The following is a 19,142-nucleotide window of genomic DNA, read 5'->3' as shown; positions in this document are numbered from 1 at the left end:
CAACTGGGGTGAGTGGCCACTCTCAACCTAACCTCCGAGGCCAGGGCCCCAGGGAATTCCATCTTGACTTCACATGGAGTTGCTCCGGAGCAACTCAACCCATTCCATCATCGAATTTCTAGAAGCTGAGGCAGGAGGCAGTTTGGAACAATCTGTCTCAGTGCTCTTTGACTTGGGATATTTTAATTTCCTTGGTGAAAGAATGTGATTAGCACACGTTGACCTCACAGATACCTCAGTTTCACATGCTCAGTTTCCTGAAGGGTCTTTCAACTGGTGGAATCCAAGCAGAAGTCAGCAGATAAGGGTGCCCGCTCATGTAATCCATACAGCTGGGTCTTGCAGGGCCCAGGGCAGACAGAGAAAGCCAGAGGGAGGGTCTGACAGAATAACTGAAAATGTCCAACACACCAACTTTATTAAGCCAGCAAGGGAGGCAGCCTAAGATTGAAGGCGGCCCGGTAGAAGTCAGAACAGAGACAAAGTACCCGGCGACTGATGACAAGCAGCTCTGAAGTCCGCCCTGTCTCTGGGATTTCTGCTCTGTAAGACAAGTTTCCACATTGTTCAAACCTGTTGAACTCATACGAGCTGTAACTTGCCTCAGAAACTATCTTGACTCAGTGCTTTTACAAACTGCAAGTGGTAACCCGTTAGCAGGTGGTGAAATCAGTTTAGTAGGTTAAAAACACCCCTTTTAAAACACGGAAAGGAAAACAGAACGACTAGATTGGAATATCTGAGAAGGCATCACACAATAAAAGAACAAGTATGTTTTCATGAAACCTATTTCAGTCATGGTGTTGGAAAAGACTCTTGAAAGTCTCTTGGACTGCAAGGAGATCCAGCCAGTCCACCCTAAAGGAAATCAGTCCTGAATAGTCATTGGAAGGACTGATGCTGAAGCTGAAACTCCAACACTTTGGCCACCTGATGCAAAGAACTGACTCATTGGAAAAGACCCTAATGATGGGAAAGATTGAAGGCGGGAGGAGAAGGGGACAACAGAGGATGAGATGGTTGGATGGCGTCACCAACTCAATGGATGTGAGTTTGAGTAAGCTCTGGGAGTTGGTGACGGACGTGCTGCAGTCCATGGGGTCGCAAAGAGTTGGACATGACTGAGTGATCGAACTGATTTCAGTCGGGTGTGTGTTCATACACATATATACTTTATACTAGACATGTAAAATATATATCTCACTGTGTGCTCTGTCGTGTCCAACTCTTTGTGATCCCAAGGACTGTAGCCCACCAGGCTCCTCTGTCCATGGGATTCTCCAGGCAAGAATACTGGAGTGGGTTGCATTTCCTCCTCCAGGGGATCTTCCCGACCCAGGGATCAGACCCGTATCTCCTGCATCTCCTGCGTCGCAGACAGATTCTTACCCCTGAGCCACCTGGGAAGGTCATAGCTTATTGTGAGTCATGGTTTAAAAAAACGTTTGAAAGTCACTCTGCTAAGTGAAAAAACAAGTTTTTTCCCTCAGAAGTTTCTTCTCAGGCACATTATGCATTCAGGAAATTGCCTCAACATTGAAAACCTGCGGGGCATCTTCAAGAGTACAGCAGTCTTTGTGATGACAGCATCTAGAATTCTCTCTCTGTAAAAAATAGGCCATGGGGTTCAAGAGGCTACAGTTCTCCCTATAGTAATACAACATTGCTCTCTTATTTTTATTTTTTAATATCCGACATGTTTTCAAAGTTTTGCTACTTTCTATGCAAATGAATGCCCCACTCCTAATTTCTGTAGATACTGAAGAATGCTTTGCATTCCTGGTTATCAGTAACTGATTTCTTTTATCCTGATTCTAAAATTCTCTCCAAGACAGGACAACTGGGGATTTTCCTTACAGGTCCCATTCACAATCCCTTATTGTAAGATTGTCTAGCAAACTAAACTTGCTATACTGAAAGGTACTTACTCTGACAGTTGTAGCAAATACAAACAAGCCCCCCACTCCCCTTCTACTCCCCTCTCACCCCCCAGATATCTGCTAGTAAAACACTGAATAGAATTTCTAGCTTATTTTTGAGAGATAAAAATGCAGGAATGTCCAGGGTCTCTTCTCTCTATTGTCAGACAATGATTCTTTTGTCTGGTGATATAAAGCATTTAAAACTAAGGGATTTAGAAAAGGTGTATAAGTGTGAATGCCCTTAGAAATGCTTTCAGCTACAAGTAAGAGAAAAGTAAGGAAGACATTCAGTGATCTCAGTTAACAAGTTGTCCAGGGGTACACAGTCTGGGTTCCATTTTTGGGAGCAGTGGCTAAAAATGACATCAAGTGTTCATGCTCTTTTTATATTTCCACTCTGCCATTTTTAGTATATTGGCTTTTTATCCAGTTATCTCATCACTTCATGGTTACAGGAAGATGGATACAAGGAGGTCATCCTCACTTAGCTACATTCAAGAAGAAAGGCTTAAAGGTCAAAAGGCTTTTCACAAGTCTCTACATTTTTTAACCAGGAGAAAAACTCTTTTCTAGAAGCTCCTTCTCCCAACAGATTGCCTTACACCTTTTCAGCCAGAAGTTGGTCACATGCAAAACACTAGACCAACTACCAGCAAACAGGAACCAAATTACCATGAATGGCTAAGCTGCATGAGATTCGTTTCCTGGAGATCACCCCCTGCCCTGAGATTTAGGAATCTGAATGAAATTAGGTTTCTGTTGACTATCAAAGAGGAATGGTTGTTGGGTAAGTGCCTTTCACAACACCTTCCTCCTCTCATTCTGCTAGCAGAATTGGACTGCCTCATCAGAGCAGGCTAAATGGCTTTTGTAATGTCAGCTCATTGGGAAGGCTCTTGGGAAAAGCAGTCACCGGTGTGCTTTCCCCATACTGAGTACAATTTTGAATCCTGTGGAATCAGAAAAAAATGACCTGACACTCTTAAACCTCAGCTTCAGCAAAGCAGCTTTAACTAAAGATTTTCTATGCTAAGTGCCAACTAGAATGAGATTAATGTTGTATAAGCCTAAATGTTCGGGTACATGAGTCTGTTAGAATGAATAGCTGAGGATATCTCAGATTTGGTTTTAATTCTCTGTACATCTATAGTCTACAAAATCTTAAGAACAAGTCCAATTGGCTCTATTATGTACCCAAATACACATCCATGTTAACATACATATACAGCAAAGACTAAATTATTTATTCCCTTAGTTGACATACATCTGAAAATACCTCCTTACTAGATCACTTCATTATTTAAAGCAAAATTGGTAAAGAATCCGAATGCAATGCAAAAGACTGCTTGCAATGCAGGAGACCTGAGTTCAATCCCTGGGTCAGGAAGATTCCTGGAGAAGGAAATGGCAACCCACCCCAGTATTCTTGCTTGAAAATCCCATGAACAGAGGAGCCTGGCAGGCTACAGTCCATGGGGTCACAAGAGTAGGATACGACTTAGCTACTTCACCACCACCACCACCACAATAAATTTCTGGGGAAAATCAAAACTGCTCATTTGCATGGTGAAAATCTTGATTAGATGCTTTTATGGAAACTGGTTCTTTTTTTTTTTTTTTTCCAGATCAAATCTATTTATTAAAACTGAATATCAGATCAGTATTCCACTGAGCCAGTAGATAGAGATCACTTACTCTACGAGGTGTGCTGTGCTAGACATTTTCCAGGCATGTTCTCGATTAATCTTCACAAGTCCTGGATACAGGCTTTCTTTTCTTCTCTCTCTCTTTTTTTCCTTTCTTTCTTTTTTTTCTGGCTGTGCCACCAGGCATGTGGGATCTTAGTTCCCCAACCAGAGATCAAACACAAACCCCCTACATTAGAAGCACAGAGTTTTAACCACTGAACCTCCAAGGAAGTCCCAGTTTTCAAAATTTTACATACGAAGTAGCTTCTTAGGAAGATGGTGTAAATATTCCACAGTTATCAAAATATTTCTTTTAGTATTGTCAAGTATGTTGAGGTCATTATTATAAATCTGTTTTAATAGACTTAGCTATAGGTTGAACTAGATATTTTACATTTGCTGAAGTGTATGGAGATTAGAGTTATGGTTTACTTAATTTGTTTAGACTATTCAAGTTCTTTGTTGAATCCAAGAAGAACAGATTCTGGTTAACTTAAATAAAACTGAAACATACTGGAAGAGCATGGAGTACCTCACAGAATCAAGGGAGAACAAATAACTGGCTTATTGGAAGAATAAGAAACACAAAAATCCAACATCTAGGTAGCAGGAACTAACAAACCAGTTCCCATGGAGATGATCTATTCTGCTCACTTCTTTGGACATGGCCTAATTTCTGGGAAGTTGAATCTGATTGGCCAAGCTTGGGTAACATGCCTTACCATTTTTCGAGAGGAGGGCAGAGACCTTGATTATTGGCACAACATAAGAAAAGAGGAGTTCCCTAAGGGAAAAAGAAGGTGCTTTTTCCAGAAGATGAAGGTAGGGATCCAGAGTTGGCAAAAACAAGTACATTGCAGAGCTGGTATTCAAACCATGCCAAATCTTTTGCTCTTAACCATTTTCTTCTTTTATTTTTTCAATCATTCATTAGTAAAATAGTCTCAGTGAAGCAAAGTGAGATAAATATATGATAATTATGGCATTCCTGTAGTTCAGTGATTAATACCAACACTCACAGAAAAGATTCAAAGGAATCCAATGGCAGGTCTTGCTGATGATTTTGGCATCTTGTTCTGTTGATCTCCTTTTGGCCATGGCCTGCTTATAAGGAAACTTTTGTTAGTGGCCAGACTCATCTATTCAACCAAAGCTGGCATCACTGAGTTGCCTTAGTTCAATTCAATTGCAGAAGTGTGTACTTCCTTTTTCCATCTTTCTGACATCAGAAAATTAACATTATTACTACTCTTAGTGTCATCTAGCAGTTTCCCTTGTGGTTTACTCTTCCTGTATCAGCTCTGGGAAACAAAATAACAACTCATATTTTAAAATTTCCAAGTTCTCTTTTCATATAAAGATTTGCTTTTCCACAAAATTTCCACTGTTTTCATAAATGTTTAAAGAGACAATTCAGGTTATAAAATTTTGCTTTTTAAGTTTCCAAGTTTTGTTTTTTAAGGTTTCAGATTATAAAATAGCCATCTGAAAGTCCCTTCGATATTTTTAAATTCTCACCATTCAATATCTTTATTCTTCAAAGCTGTAACATGTATTACTTGAAATGCCCAAAGGCTTCATTTGGAATGATGAAAGCAGGCTTCTTTTTTCTCATAAAACACTGTTTGTATTTTAGGGTAGCTTGGTCCTGGTGAATAATAGCTAAAACCTAGCAAAGAAATAAAGAATGGGAGAAAGAGAGGAAGAAAGGAAGGAAGGAAGGAGAAGAGAAGAGAAGAGGAGGAGAAAAGAGGGGAAAGAAGAGGAGAAAACTAAAAGATATATCTATTTAACAATTATTTTTCTCTACAATTTATTGAATTTGTCAGGATGTGTGGGATAGGGTACACATCTACACACAGTCTCAATTGATGACAAAGATAATTGCTACTAAAAATAAATATAAGCTTGTGAAGGAAATGAAAGAATAAAGCAAAAAAAAAGGAACCATGACACTGGTCCATAAAAATGGACTATGGCTGTGCTACACTGAAGAATTTAATGAAAATCTATCTGCTCTTCTTAAAAGGACTCCTGAAGCTCCAGTGAGACTTATTGAGTAGAGAGACTAAAGATGTTGCTCTAAATCTAGATTCTGAGAGTTCCACTCCTAACTCTGTCATTGAAACACATGTAATCCAAATCAAATAATACCACACTACCTCTGTGGGCCCCCCATTTCTCATATAAAGTGAAGATAATAAAACCACCTACTAAAATTTGTGTTTGTGTGAGATAGCATTGCCAAGGCACCTAGAATGCTACCTGCACTTTATATTATTATATCTATGTGTTGGATATTAGGGAACCGTGAAAAGTATATTGTAGAAACAATATCCATTGACATGAGGAAACATTTGTTATAAAATAGTTACACAGCATGAGTCCATTTTTAATGAGCTATATATAGCCACTGACAATGAAACCATATAATATGTGAATAGTGGTTATCTCTGAGTGGTAGGGTTATCTTTGAGTGATAGGATTAGGAGTGGTATTCATTTGTTCACTGTGTTCTTCCATATTTTCTAAATTTTACCAAATGAACCTGACTGATTCTATAATCAGGAAAAAAAAAATCACCAGATATACAGCTATTTTTTTTTGTTTGTTTGAATGGTTGTAACTGTGTGTGTGTATCTGTGCTCACATCTGACTCTTTGCAACCTCATGGACCGTAGCCCACCAGGCTCCTCTGTCCATGGGATTTCCCAGGCAAGAATACTAGAGTGGGTCACCATTTCCTTCTCCAGGGGATCTTCCTGACTCAGGAATAGAACCCACATCTCCTATATTAGCAGGCAGATTCTTTACTACTGATGCACCAGGGAAGCCCAACGGTTGGAAGTAGGAAAGATGAAATCACGTTAAGAAAAAAAAAAAAACTTTTCCTTTTCTGATAGTCAAGATCAAAGGAAAAGTTGCTAGATAAGAGAGAAGTTAAAAATCTTCAGTTTAGTCCAGGGTACCTGGAAGGAAAGAAAAACAATGTGGGATTCAGATTCAAGTGTGTGTTTAGATCTTAACTACAAAACAATAATCCTCTGACCTTACATAAGCAACTTAATGTCTATGACCTTCAGTTTCCCATTGATAAATTAAGGCTGGTTCCTGCCTGTTGTGGAGACTTGATGAACTATATGAAGAGTGAGACACACAGTGTGCATTCAATAATGATACCTTTATCTCACAAAGAGGCCAATCTATCATCTTCAGTACTCATCAAATGAAAAAAAGTAAGAATATTTTTATATAGCTTCCTGCCATAAACTGGAATTTAAGTAAGTTCATGAATGTAATAAATAACTCAATAATCTGTATTCCTTTTGTCAGTGTTTGAGTACAAAGAGCAAGATTGGGCGTCATTGTTTTAAAGAGACTTTATTTCTGCCTGATCTTGATTATATCTACTATCTACATGATTTTAAAAAATGATGAGCTAACTGAATCTCAATTTATTTAGGAAAAATAATAGCTTCTTTAAAATGAAATAATAGTAATTCTGTTATTTATTCTGGGCCTCCATGCCACCCACCTTGACATATTGGTCATTATTTCCATTGTTTTGAGGTTTCAAGTATATTTAGCTTCATGGCCAGATGAGCTCTAAAGCAAAGGAGGGTGGGGGGGGGGGCAGAAAAATCCCTCTATTATTACCTGGTCCCAAGCTTCATTACTCTCATAAGACATGTTTTTCAAATTTTAGTGTGTATGTGAATGTTCTGGTGACTCAATGGCTCTGGAATAGTTTCTGGATACTGTTACTAACAAGCTCCTGGGTAATGATGCTACTGGTCCATGGACCAACCTTTGAGTAGCAGGCTCTAAAAGGGCTCCAGTCAACAGTGTAACTGGCATAAATGGTCTTATATTACAGGGGACACAATTGAGGAAAATGGAAATTTCTCATGATTCCTCCAACACCCAATATTGTGATTAATGTTTCTACGCTTGTGCTCACTTTGATCCTGATGACTCGCTTTCTTCTAAAGTCCTCATTCATTTGGTGAGTTGTGACTTATCCTTTAAGTTTCATGTTCTAAGCTATGTCTGCTGGCATTAAGACCTGCCCGGTGGCCAGGTCCCTAACAAGTCCTTGTGGGCTGAAGGGGACACTTCTGCTCTTGTGTCTATCCTCAGAGACAAAATGAGAATGTCTGTCCTCATTGACTCACCTTCTCAGAGTCCATCAAAGGCCCACAGAGAGACTCTTGGTATGAACAATGTGCCCTTTTGGGTGCAGTCCTTCTGCAGCCCTTCCAATCAGGTATTTTCCTAAACTCAGCCATCTTTCGGGACATCTAGTCCACTTGACCAGGAATGGTCCGTGGGTTTTTAACTGTTCAACTTTTGCATAGTCTTTTCAGTTCTTTGAGGGGAAGATGCGTATAAAAATACAAAGTGATATACAAATATCCAAATAACATAGTGGGATTAATAAGAGCTGTTTTCTTTAAAACATCAAAATATTTCTATGCCACTGAGCCTCTCTTCTATTTGGCAAGGGAAACACAAACTTCTTGTGGCATGAGTGAATGAAGGTGGTCCATCAGGGACAGGGTCCTGGCAAGTCCATGACTCTTCTGAGCCGCACAGCATCCAGCCACCCTCCCACATGGGAATGCCACCCAGAGTGGTCAGATTTCCCAGATGCCAGAATTATAGATTTTTATATGAAATCTCCCATATCAACAAATCCAGTTTGGGGTTTTATTTAAACACTATGAAAGCCAAACCAAACAAATCTATGGACCAGATGCAGCTGGTTGAGGAGGAGACAAGGAGGAACACGTGATTTTTTGCATTTGATTTAAAGTGACTCTGCTTTGAAAACAATTTTCACTTCTAGCCTGCTGAAATCCATCAGAGCCGCATGTAAAGCTTACCAGCGCCCGACCTAGTCTGTGCTTGGCGACAGCTTCCCTCTTAAACTGAAGTATGAGCAATAATGTCAAGTCTTGCTTAAGATATTCTTAGCCTCTTTCCATATAAACTTATATACGTAGTCAGCAAAACCCAGAATCATCTGGAAAGTCTGGTTTCTATGTCTGCATTCACTGATACAGTATTTTCTTTTCTCTGGGCCTTCTTTGCAGAAAAAAGCTACCATGTAACATAAAGAATCAAGAGGGCTGGATGAACCCATCTGTTTCTGACCAAAGCCAATGTGAGAAGTGTGGCACCGAATTCCAATTCTGTTGGCGCAGCAGCTTCTCAAGTCTGACAGGTAAAAGTCTCTAGATATTTAGGCTTAGAAAGCCAAAAAGAAAACTACAAAACTTGCCCAGGTTGACCAGCACATAGAAAGGAGAAAATTAGTGGTTGGGTCAGCAATACATTCCATATTCAACCAACAGCATCCCAGGTGGCTCACTGGTAAAGAATCCTTCTACCGATGCAAGAGACGCAAGTTCGATTCCTGGGTTGGGAAGATCCCCTGGAGAAGGAAATGGCAACCCACTCCATTATTCTTGCTGGGAGCATCCCATGGACAGAGGAGCCTAGTGGACTACAGTCCATGGGGTTGCAAGAGTTGGATGTGACTTAGCGGCTAAACAACAACAACAATCCTGCAAATCAAATGACTACACCTGTAAAAATATTATACTCAAGGTGCCAAAAGCACTACTTTTAAAAGATACTTATTTATTTATTTTGGCTGCACAGGGTCTTAGCTGCAGCAGGTGGGATCTACTTCCCCGACCAGGGACCAAACCGGGGCTCCTGCATTAGGAGTATGGAGTTTTAGCCACTGGACCACCAGGGAAATCCCCCAAAAGCACTATTTTTATTGCTTTCAGTTTTTTTTCCAGGTTTTTTTCCTCATTTTTATTTTTCAGATAGGAAAACAACCAGCCCCATAACCAAAGTAATGACTTCATGTCTTTGGAATTCTTTGTATGTCCAAAGACATACTTTGGAATTCTCCTTGCAATTTGTCAACTCAACAAATGGGTGAATATATTATCTTAAATCACAGAGGCTAGAACAATGACTGTTTTTACTCTGTCTTATGTACAAGGTAACAAATCACAGGTGCTCATTTATTCCACATAACAATGAATGAATAGCAGTGAATGAATAATGATGAATAAGCAAGAGGCTTGCAAACTCCTCTGACCACTAATGGGCAGTATAGTATTTCCAGTGTAATAATTATCATAAAGGTATCAATATATGGAATTATGAGACTATATAATAGGAGGTTTTGACTTCGGGGTATCAGTGAAGTTTCCCTTGGGGAAGAGATAAAGGGTACATAGGGCTGTTCATTAAGAAAAAGGGTAGAAAGAACATTCTGGGCCAGGGGTCAGCAAATTAAAGGCCATGGGGCAAATCCAACTCATCACATATATTTATAAATATAATTTGATCAGCTGATAGCCATGCCCACTCATTTACATAGGGTCTGCAGCTGCCTTTGTCTAAGATGGCAGATTTCAGTAGTTGGGAAAGAAATTATATGATTTGCAAAGTCTAAAATATTTATTATCTGCATCTTCACAGGCAACATGTTATCGACCTATATTCTAGGCAGAAGGAATAGGATGTGCAAAAGCCCTGTGGCCAGAGACAGGATGAGTAGAAACAAGTGAGAAAAGGCCTTTGTAATCAAAATGAGGAGAGTAAGGGGAAAGATGATAAGAGATGGTAAACAAGGTCAGAGATGAAACCAGAAAGATAGGTGGGCCAAAACCAGATAAAGTCTTGAGGGCCACATTAAGGAGTTTGGGCTTTATCCTGGAGGCAATCTGAAGCCGTTGGAATCTCTTAGGCATGAGGGGGACAGATTTGACGTGATTAGTTTATATGGGAAGGCCATTGAAGGTACACCATGACACATGGATTGAAGGAAGATGAAGTGGAGGTGAATGCAACACAACAGACTTTTGAAGGAGACTAACAATTTGCTCGGGATAAGCAAACTACTACAAAACTTTGAAATTTCATTGACTTATCATAACAAAGTAGAATTCCTTGCTTACATCGCAGCACAAGTGGACAGGAGGTGGACTCCCTCCTGAGAATCATCAGAGCTCTCTCTATTCAGCCAGCAGAATGTGTGGGAAGAGGGCCAGGGACTTTGTGGGAAGGTTTATATGGGCAGGACTAGAAGAAACACAGTCACCTCCATGCACATCCTTGGCAAAAAGTTAGTCATATGGTCACACCTAACTGCCAGAGAAAGAGAGAAACATGGATACTGATGGGTCTTTGCAGGAAGCAACTAGTAGTTCCTGGCCTAAGCCTCCATCAATAACTATGAAAAGTGATCCCTATTGCTGCTAATTTTAAGCAAATATTCACTGTAGAGCTGTTCCATTATAACACGGCTTGTTGATATCTGTTATATATATATATAGGCTTGATAGTATATTAGCTTCAAACACTGTTTTTCAAACTGTAGGTCACTACCCATTAGTGGATCATGAATCAATTTAGTGAATTATAGCCATCATTTAAAAAAATAATAAAATAAAAGAGACTGTTTAAAACATCAGAGCACATCACACGTAGTAAGAAAAATATGTTAGTAAAACTTTTCTTCAGATACACACATATATACTGGATCATAGTAAAAAATACATATTGTGGATCATGGTCAAAAATTTTGAAAAAACACTGACTCATAAGATAAATCAATAGTCCTATTTAATGCCAGTCTTAGAGTTCTAAGATAGTTTTTTTAATCAATAGATAATCTATGCATTGCCTCAATTGATGTATTCTAATGTTTATGTTTGTTAAGATCAATATTGTGCTTTTGAAGATGAATGTTTAGGGGCATTCACTGGGTATTCACTCAGAGAATTAAAAAAAAAACATATTCAGTGCATAATCTGCAACTATATTTAGTGAATGATAACTCCTAAATTTATAAACAGAACCAAAAAAAAAAAAAAGAAAACGCCTCAAAAGAAAATCAATTAGAAGAAGAAATTCAACAACAGGACACAAACCAGTAGACAAAGAGAATCTGTCACCAAACTCACGTTCCTCTTCTGTGTGTGGTGAGTGGCCAGGGGCACTGAGAGAAATTAAAAGACCTGACCTGACATTTTTGTACTGAAAAAATAGTTTCCAATAATACCCTGATGATAGTCAGTTTGATTTGGGGTAAAGAAAACAGTCTATTCAGCAAACAGTTTTGTTCCTACACATCGTTTATTCCCTGTTTAAGTGACTCTCTAAACACACACACAGAATACAGTTGCCTATGAATGTTTAAAAGCAAGCAACCAGAGACTTGATCTTGCCAGCCCTCCCTGGGATCCAATTCACTTAACAGTCTACCAAGGTCACAAGGGTTATCAAAGATTTTGCTTATTTAATAATTAGAATAAAAACGAAGTAGTTAGTTAACCAAGTTGTCATCAGGGGATATTTCTCACTGTTATTTCATGATTATTCCATCATGGTAGAATGAAAAAGTGTGAGCTGTGTTGTTTGAAGCAAGCAGTTTGTAAAGCCACAGCTGAGATGAGCCTGATATGTATATTTCTAGAATGTTATACTCATAGGCAATACATTGCAGAGTTTTATTAATAGGTCTGGAAGGGACCTATGTATGGGTCATGTACATCTCATCATATTGATGAGAAAAATATGTGTTGAAGTGATCCGCTGGGATTCAACCCAGGTTTTCATCCATCAATTCATCTTACTTTACTGCTACCCTTTGAAAACACCCATGTTTGCATGGGGCGAGCCTGAGTTCCATCGGGTCTGTAGCTCAATTCTCTGACAGATGGGAGGGAAGACATCTGAGCAGCTGGGGCTCTGCATTGCACCAGGCCTGCTTTTCTGGGATGGACCGAGCAGCTGCTTTAAGCAACACACTCTGTGTTTCAGAAGCAACACTGAAGGCAGCGAGGCAGGTGAACCAAACAGATGGTCTCTGACTGATACACTTCACATCCTACACTCCTCAAAGGGCATTCTGAATCTCCACACCTGCATCTCAAGGAGATGCTGTCCATGCATTGTACACACTGTGTGTTCCTACACAAGCACGTTTGTCTTCATGTATTTATGAAACATTTATGATATGCTGAGGACATGTTATGTGGCAGGTACATAACCAGAAAACAATAGCAATGAAAAACAGGGTGAAATATTCTAAGTGACACCCTAAAAGTATATACGCTTCCCAGGTGGCTCAGTGGTAAAGAATTCTCCCGACAATGCAGGAGATGCAGAGTTGATCCCTGGGTCAGGAAGATCCCCTGGAGGAGGACATGGCCAACCCACTCCAGTATTCTTGCCTGGGAAATACCATGGATAAAGGAGTCTGGTGGGCAATAGCCCATGGGGTTGCAAAGAGTAGGACACGACTTAGTGACTAAATAGCAACAACAAAAGTACCCAAGTAGAGTTAAAACTAAGTTATATTTATTGCATCCATGCATATAGGACTTGAAGTCAGATTTAAAGACGTCAGATTCACAGACAAATCATTGCCTTGGCTTTCACATTTTCTGGGATCAGCACTATTCTGACTTAGTTTTCCTGGGAACACCAGTGTCTGTTTGCAATATTGATGAACTTGAGTTTGGAGCTCCTAGCACTGTATCTCTCTCTATGAATAGTAGGGAACACATAAATGATTAAAACAAGGCAACCAGAAACCTGATCTTGCCAGTCTTCCTTGGTATCAAATTCATTTATCAGCCCACCAATGTTACCAACCTCAATTCCCTAGAGCCTAGCTACTAAAATGATTAACTGGTCCATTCTCTTATTTCATTCATTTAATTTGAAGGAGAAAAAAGCGAAAATATTTTAATGAGTTGACCTATACACAATTACATTTAGCTTGCTGCATCCTCTAAAATATATACTAATGGTATTGAGAAGCATCAATACATACCCCAACAGAGATAAGAGTGAGCAAAGAAACCATAGCTTTTATTACATATCTTCTTCATATTAATTAACTTGTTATCCCAGGTTTAGTTCTCTCTCTACAATTCTGCAGACTATTCTAACCTCAAATGCATATGAATTGAAAGAATACACTGGTAGATATAAAGATCTAATTGGATTTCTCTAGAAGAAATAAATATTTAAGGGATTTTTAAAATGTATTTACATTTGTAGTGATTAATGGAAAATCCTAATGTTGAGTAAAGCATAGTTTCCCTCAAACCTCAGGGCAAAATTAGTCTGTTAGACATTTCATGAAAATGATATCACCTTCCTCATGGAATAATAAGCACAGAGAAAATAATAAAAGCATATGTATAGATTTATTTATTTTCATTGCAATGACCAAGTAATCAAAGGATCAATTCTTTCTAAACACCTGTACAGTATTATGTAGTATTTTAAAATGATTAAAGTGGATTATACTCAGCAGTATATTGGTCAATATTTAACAACTGGTTAGGGTGTGGGAGCCCTGATTTGCAGTGTGTTGGTATCTATGTGATAAATACACACACCATGACTGGTGTCAAGCCTTCAATATAAATTCACTGGACAGAGAGTAAAGAAGAAATGTGTTGTAATGCATCATTATATATTATTTTCTCCATACAGAATCTGCCAGATTTAGTAAATAAAAAGCCAAAATATCCAGTTAAATCTGAATTTCAGATAGCCAACACATAATTGTTTTAGAGTAGGTATTTCCATGTGATATTTGAGATGTGCTTAGAAACTTATTCATTGTTTTTATCTGAAATTAAAATTTAACTGGGCATTCTGCATTTTATCTGGCATTCCTAATGTCAACACCATAGACATAACCTCAAGGGCATAAATAATAGTAAAATGGAATGAGTTTTGAGGATTTTTTAAGTTTCTCTTGAAAATAATTTACACTTTAAGTTTATATAATTTGATTTTTAATAATGGCTGTGTTTGAAAACTGGCTCACAAAATTCCTAACAATTTAACCATTTGCTATTGCAAGTCAGTGCTAGCACACCTCTGATATTATGTTTAAGTATAATATGTCTAAATCAGAGAGTTAGACTTTGAAAATGCAATGATAGTACAAATTTTAAAGTGTATCTTTATTATTCATAATATTACTAATGAATTTTAAATGGCTCATAAACACGGCTTCATTCACTTTCCATTGAAATAAATTTCAGTGGAATTGACCTCTCCCAACGCCCACACCACCGCTTAACTCTCACTCCTGGAAAAAGTTCTCTGTAGCAAGGAAAAATCCACTTTCAGATTTCTTCCTTTCCATTTTTAGAGATTTGTGTCGTGACCAGCCGTCTTTTGAATTGGGTGATCTTATGAAAAAGCTCTAACTTCAAAGTTTCTGCCACTTTTCCATGGGCTGAAGGATAGAGATGGAGAGTAGGTGGTCCTTTTGTTCCCATGTTTAGCTGAGCACTTTGATCAGATATTGGTAATGTAAAGATAAGCCTGGAATTCTGTTTGGAGGACAGGTGAAAAATCTGTGCCAGTTCACAGAGTAATGGGATTAGGAGTGTGTAGGCTTGCAGATAAGGAGAAGAAAATGGGATTAAGATGAGCTCTAGAGAGCTGACTATGGAGGAGGCCTGAACAAACGTTTACCTGATTTTGAAAAATAATTAAAAAAAAAAAAGATAAAATAAATAAAGCAAGTATCCTCCACTTTAGTCAAACTTAACACTCAAACGTTTTCTCTTTTTACATGAGGGTATCTCTATTTCATGGTAGAAGCTTGCATTGTGAATTCTTTCTCTGTAACACATACAGTTTTGGTTTTTTTTATTAGATTAAGCTTTTTTTTGTTTGTTTTCTCCAAGTGACGAATACCCAGTACACATTCTATTTCATATTACAAGTTTATATACTATCTAGTTTAATTCTCAGTCAACATTTACCCTATATATTGATTTCAGAATACCAAATGCAGCATTAAAACAGTAGTTTGTATTTTATGTCAGAACCTGTACCTGACAAAGACATCTAGATGAAAAATACCAAATTTTGATAGCAATACTAGTTCTGTAATCTAGCTTCTTTTCTTAATTTTCTCATTTCTTGTATTAGAAAATTGTGTCACAAATAGACCCTAATGCTGGGAATGATTAACAGCAATAGGAGAAGAGGGCGGCAGAGGATAAGGTGGCTAGATAGTGTCACTGACTCGGACATGAACTTGAGCAAACTTCAGGAGATAGTGAAGGACAGGGAAGCCTGGCGTGCTGCAGTCCTTGGGGTCGCAAAGAGTCAGACGCAACTTAGTGACTGAACACCAACATCACAAATAGGACTGTTGAAGTCTTTTCTATTTGAAGTCTTCAACATGTCTGAAATCTTTTCTATTAATTCAAATATTAACTCTGCAAAATACTCTTCTAGGTTCTTCATAGATATTTATAGACTTTAGTTACCAAACTTGAATTTTAATTATACCAGAAATCTATATTATTGGTAGTAATTGAACAAGACAGAATTCAACTATTTTACTAAGTATAACAAGGTCTTAAAAATCTCCTGGACTTCCCTGGTGGAGCAGTGGATAGGAGTCCACTAGCCAGTGCTGCAGACACGGGTTCGATCCCTGGTCAGGGAAGATTCCACGTGCTGTGGGGGCAACTAAGCTTATGTGAGCCACAGCTACGGAAGCCCACTCACCTAGAGCCTGCAGTCCTCAGCAAGAGAAGCCACTGCAATGAGCGCCCTTGCACTGCAAGGAAGAGTAGCCCTGCCAGGAGCAACTAGAGAAAGCCCTTGTGCAACAACAAAGACCCAGCACAGCCAAAAATTAATGAATGAATGAATTTTAAAAAGCTACATATTCCTCTAAAATAGCTTATCAAGGGAATGCCCTGGCAGGCCAGTGGTTAGTGCTCCATTTCCACTGCAGGAGGCCTGGGTTCAATCCCAGGGTTTGATGTGTGGTTGGGGAACTAAGATCCCACATGCTGTGGCCCAAAAGTAAATAAATTAATTATTTTTAAAATAAAAGAAATTAACTTATCAATATTCCAGCCATAACCAGCTAAAAAGTATAATGGACAAAACATAAGTGAATGAGAATAATATTTCTGACTTCCTTTTTCCACTACTCATTTCATTTTTGTTGTTCTTGTTCTTATCCAGAAACTCAAGATGTCTTTACCCAGTGGAACGGTCTAATTCCATTCCTAAAGCTTATGAATCCTTGGTTCTGACTTGTTCGGATCCTGTAATTTTCCATCAGCTTTACATTTGGACCTGAAAATACTGAAAGACAGCCCAGAGAATTCCCCTGGCTTTCACATATCGGCCTCCAATTGTTTAGTGGCAACCCAATTTCCTCTTGGGAATTAGAATGAATCATGTTAGCCAGTGGATTAATCCCCTTCTTTTCCTCTTGGTTCAGTGGCACGAGGATTCCAAACCGGCAAGGTGGTAGAGTCATCTTCCAATTCAACAGAACTACTATTGTATTCCCAGTGGAGTATTACACTCTTGGGAAACAAGAACTCTAAGCCAAAAATGGGTGGCCTTCCCTGATGGTGCTACAGTTAAAGAATCTGCTTACAAAACAGGAGACACCTGAGATGCAGTTTCCATCCCTGCATTGGGAAGATCCCTTGGAGGAGGAAATGACAACCCACTCCAGTACTCTTGCCTGAAAACTCCCATGGACAGAGAAGCCTAATACAGTCCAAAAGGTCTCAAAGAGTCAGACACAACTGAGCAACCTAACACACAAGCCAGCAGATCTCACAGTATTGGGACAGAAAGCAAAAATTCTGCAAGTAGATTAAAAGCTGAGAAACTATAACTTGAAAACTGGCACAATGGTTAAATGAACAAAAAGAATAAAGAATACAGACATCTTAATGGGCTTCCCTGGTGGCTCAGCCTGAATTGCAGGAGACCCTGTTTCGATCCCTGGCTCAGGAAGGTTCCCTGGAGGAGGAAATGGAAACCCATCTGGTATTCTTGCCTGGAGAATTTCATGGACAGAGGAGCCTGGAGGGCTATAGTCCATGGGGTCACAGAGTTGAACGTGACTGTGTGACTAATACACACACACACACACACACACACACACACACACACACACACATACACACATACACATATACATACATACATACACACACACATACACACACACACACACACACCCCTTAATTAACACACTGGAGAAACAAAATTACAACCATGAAATGAAATCAGAATATTATACAAAAGGAATACTCAAAGAATATTTAGGAAAGAGATCTTAGAAATTAAAAATGTAATAGCAGAACTTTTAAATTTAATATAAGAGGATGAGAATAAAGCTCTGGGAATGTCACAGAAACTTTAAAAATTAATTAAAAGATAGAAAATAAAAGGGAAAAGATACAAAAATTAGAGGACCAGTCCAAAAAGTTCATCATCCAATTGATAATATTTCAGAAAAAGAGAAAAAAAATAGACAAAGCGAGATATTTTAACAAAAAACTGAGGGAAAGTTTTCCAGAATTCAAGAATGTGAGTTTTTTAATAAAAATGCCCATAACAGAGTGAGGTAAGCCAGAAAGATAAACACCAATACAGTATACAAATGCATATATATGGAATTTGAAAGATGGTAACGATAACCCTATATGCAGGACAGAAAAAGAGACACAGATGTATAGAACACACTTTTGGACTCTGTGGGAGAAGGCGAGGGTGGGATGATCTGAGAGAATAGCACTGAAACATGTGTATTATCAAGTGTGAAACAGACCGGCAGCCCAGGTTGGATGCATGAGACAAGTGCTCGGGGCTGGTGCACCGGGAAGACCCAGAGGGATGGGATGGGGAGGGAGGTGGGAGGGGGGATCAGGATGGAGAACACATTTAAATCCATGGCTGATTCATGTCAATGTATGGCAAAAACCACTACAATATTGTAAAGTAATTAGCCTCCAACTAATAAAAATAAATGAAAAATAAAATAAAATAAAACATCAATACTAAAAAAAAAAATGCCCATAACAGTAGACTGAACATAGACCCACACTAAGGTTCATTGTCACTGATCACATACACTTAGAACAGAGAAAAGATCTTACAAGTTTCTAGAGAGAGAGAAAAAAGTTACATGCAAAGGATCAGGTAAAAGGGTCCCACTAGCAATACTGGAAGGAGCTGTCGCTACTGCAGTCTATATGGGCAGACCTTGTTCCCACCTTGAGGAAAGCTTTGTTCAGTCAGACCTTGTGCAGGAGTCCATTATATTTACATAAAAGATAGAAGATGAATAAAGATAAGGGTAGAGATGCTCTAGTTTAATCAGGTATAGGGAGCCTGGCGCCATCTCTGCGTCTTCTGTTCTTTGAACACAGTCCATTGGTATGAAACTACTGTCCTGACAAACACTGTATTATCATCTCAGGGTGAGGGGATCGTAGTGTCTCAGCAGTGAAAGGATTCAGTTTCAGTAAGTCCCAGGAAGATGTTTGCCTATCAGTCTTGTTTTAAACTTTCAGAGAATTATCTATATTACTAAGTTTGGAATAGTTTGGCTTTATCATCCATTCAATGGATGAGTGCCTTCTGTAGGTAAAGCATGGAGGACACAGTGTGAAGAGTCCTTACCAGGAAG

At 38.8% G+C, this 19,142-nt stretch overlaps 1 long non-coding RNA gene across 1 annotated transcript in view; it reads right to left on the bottom strand.

Annotated features, from left to right (window-relative positions):
* Positions 1–4,529: 4,529 nt before the first annotated feature.
* The window catches only part of LOC122434061, a 76,249-nt gene continuing 61,636 nt past the window's right edge, over positions 4,530–19,142 (bottom strand). Inside the window, exons 3-4 of the long non-coding RNA XR_006267232.1 lie at positions 5,129–5,279; positions 4,530–4,711 (exon numbers count right to left, since the gene is read on the bottom strand). This is a non-coding gene — a long non-coding RNA (uncharacterized LOC122434061). The remainder of the gene's footprint in view (positions 4,712–5,128; positions 5,280–19,142) is intronic.

This window comes from Cervus canadensis, chromosome 33, assembly GCF_019320065.1.
Source record: "Cervus canadensis isolate Bull #8, Minnesota chromosome 33, ASM1932006v1, whole genome shotgun sequence".
Lineage (NCBI taxonomy): Eukaryota > Metazoa > Chordata > Mammalia > Artiodactyla > Cervidae > Cervus > Cervus canadensis.
This window is presented reverse-complemented; position numbering and strand designations above follow the sequence as displayed.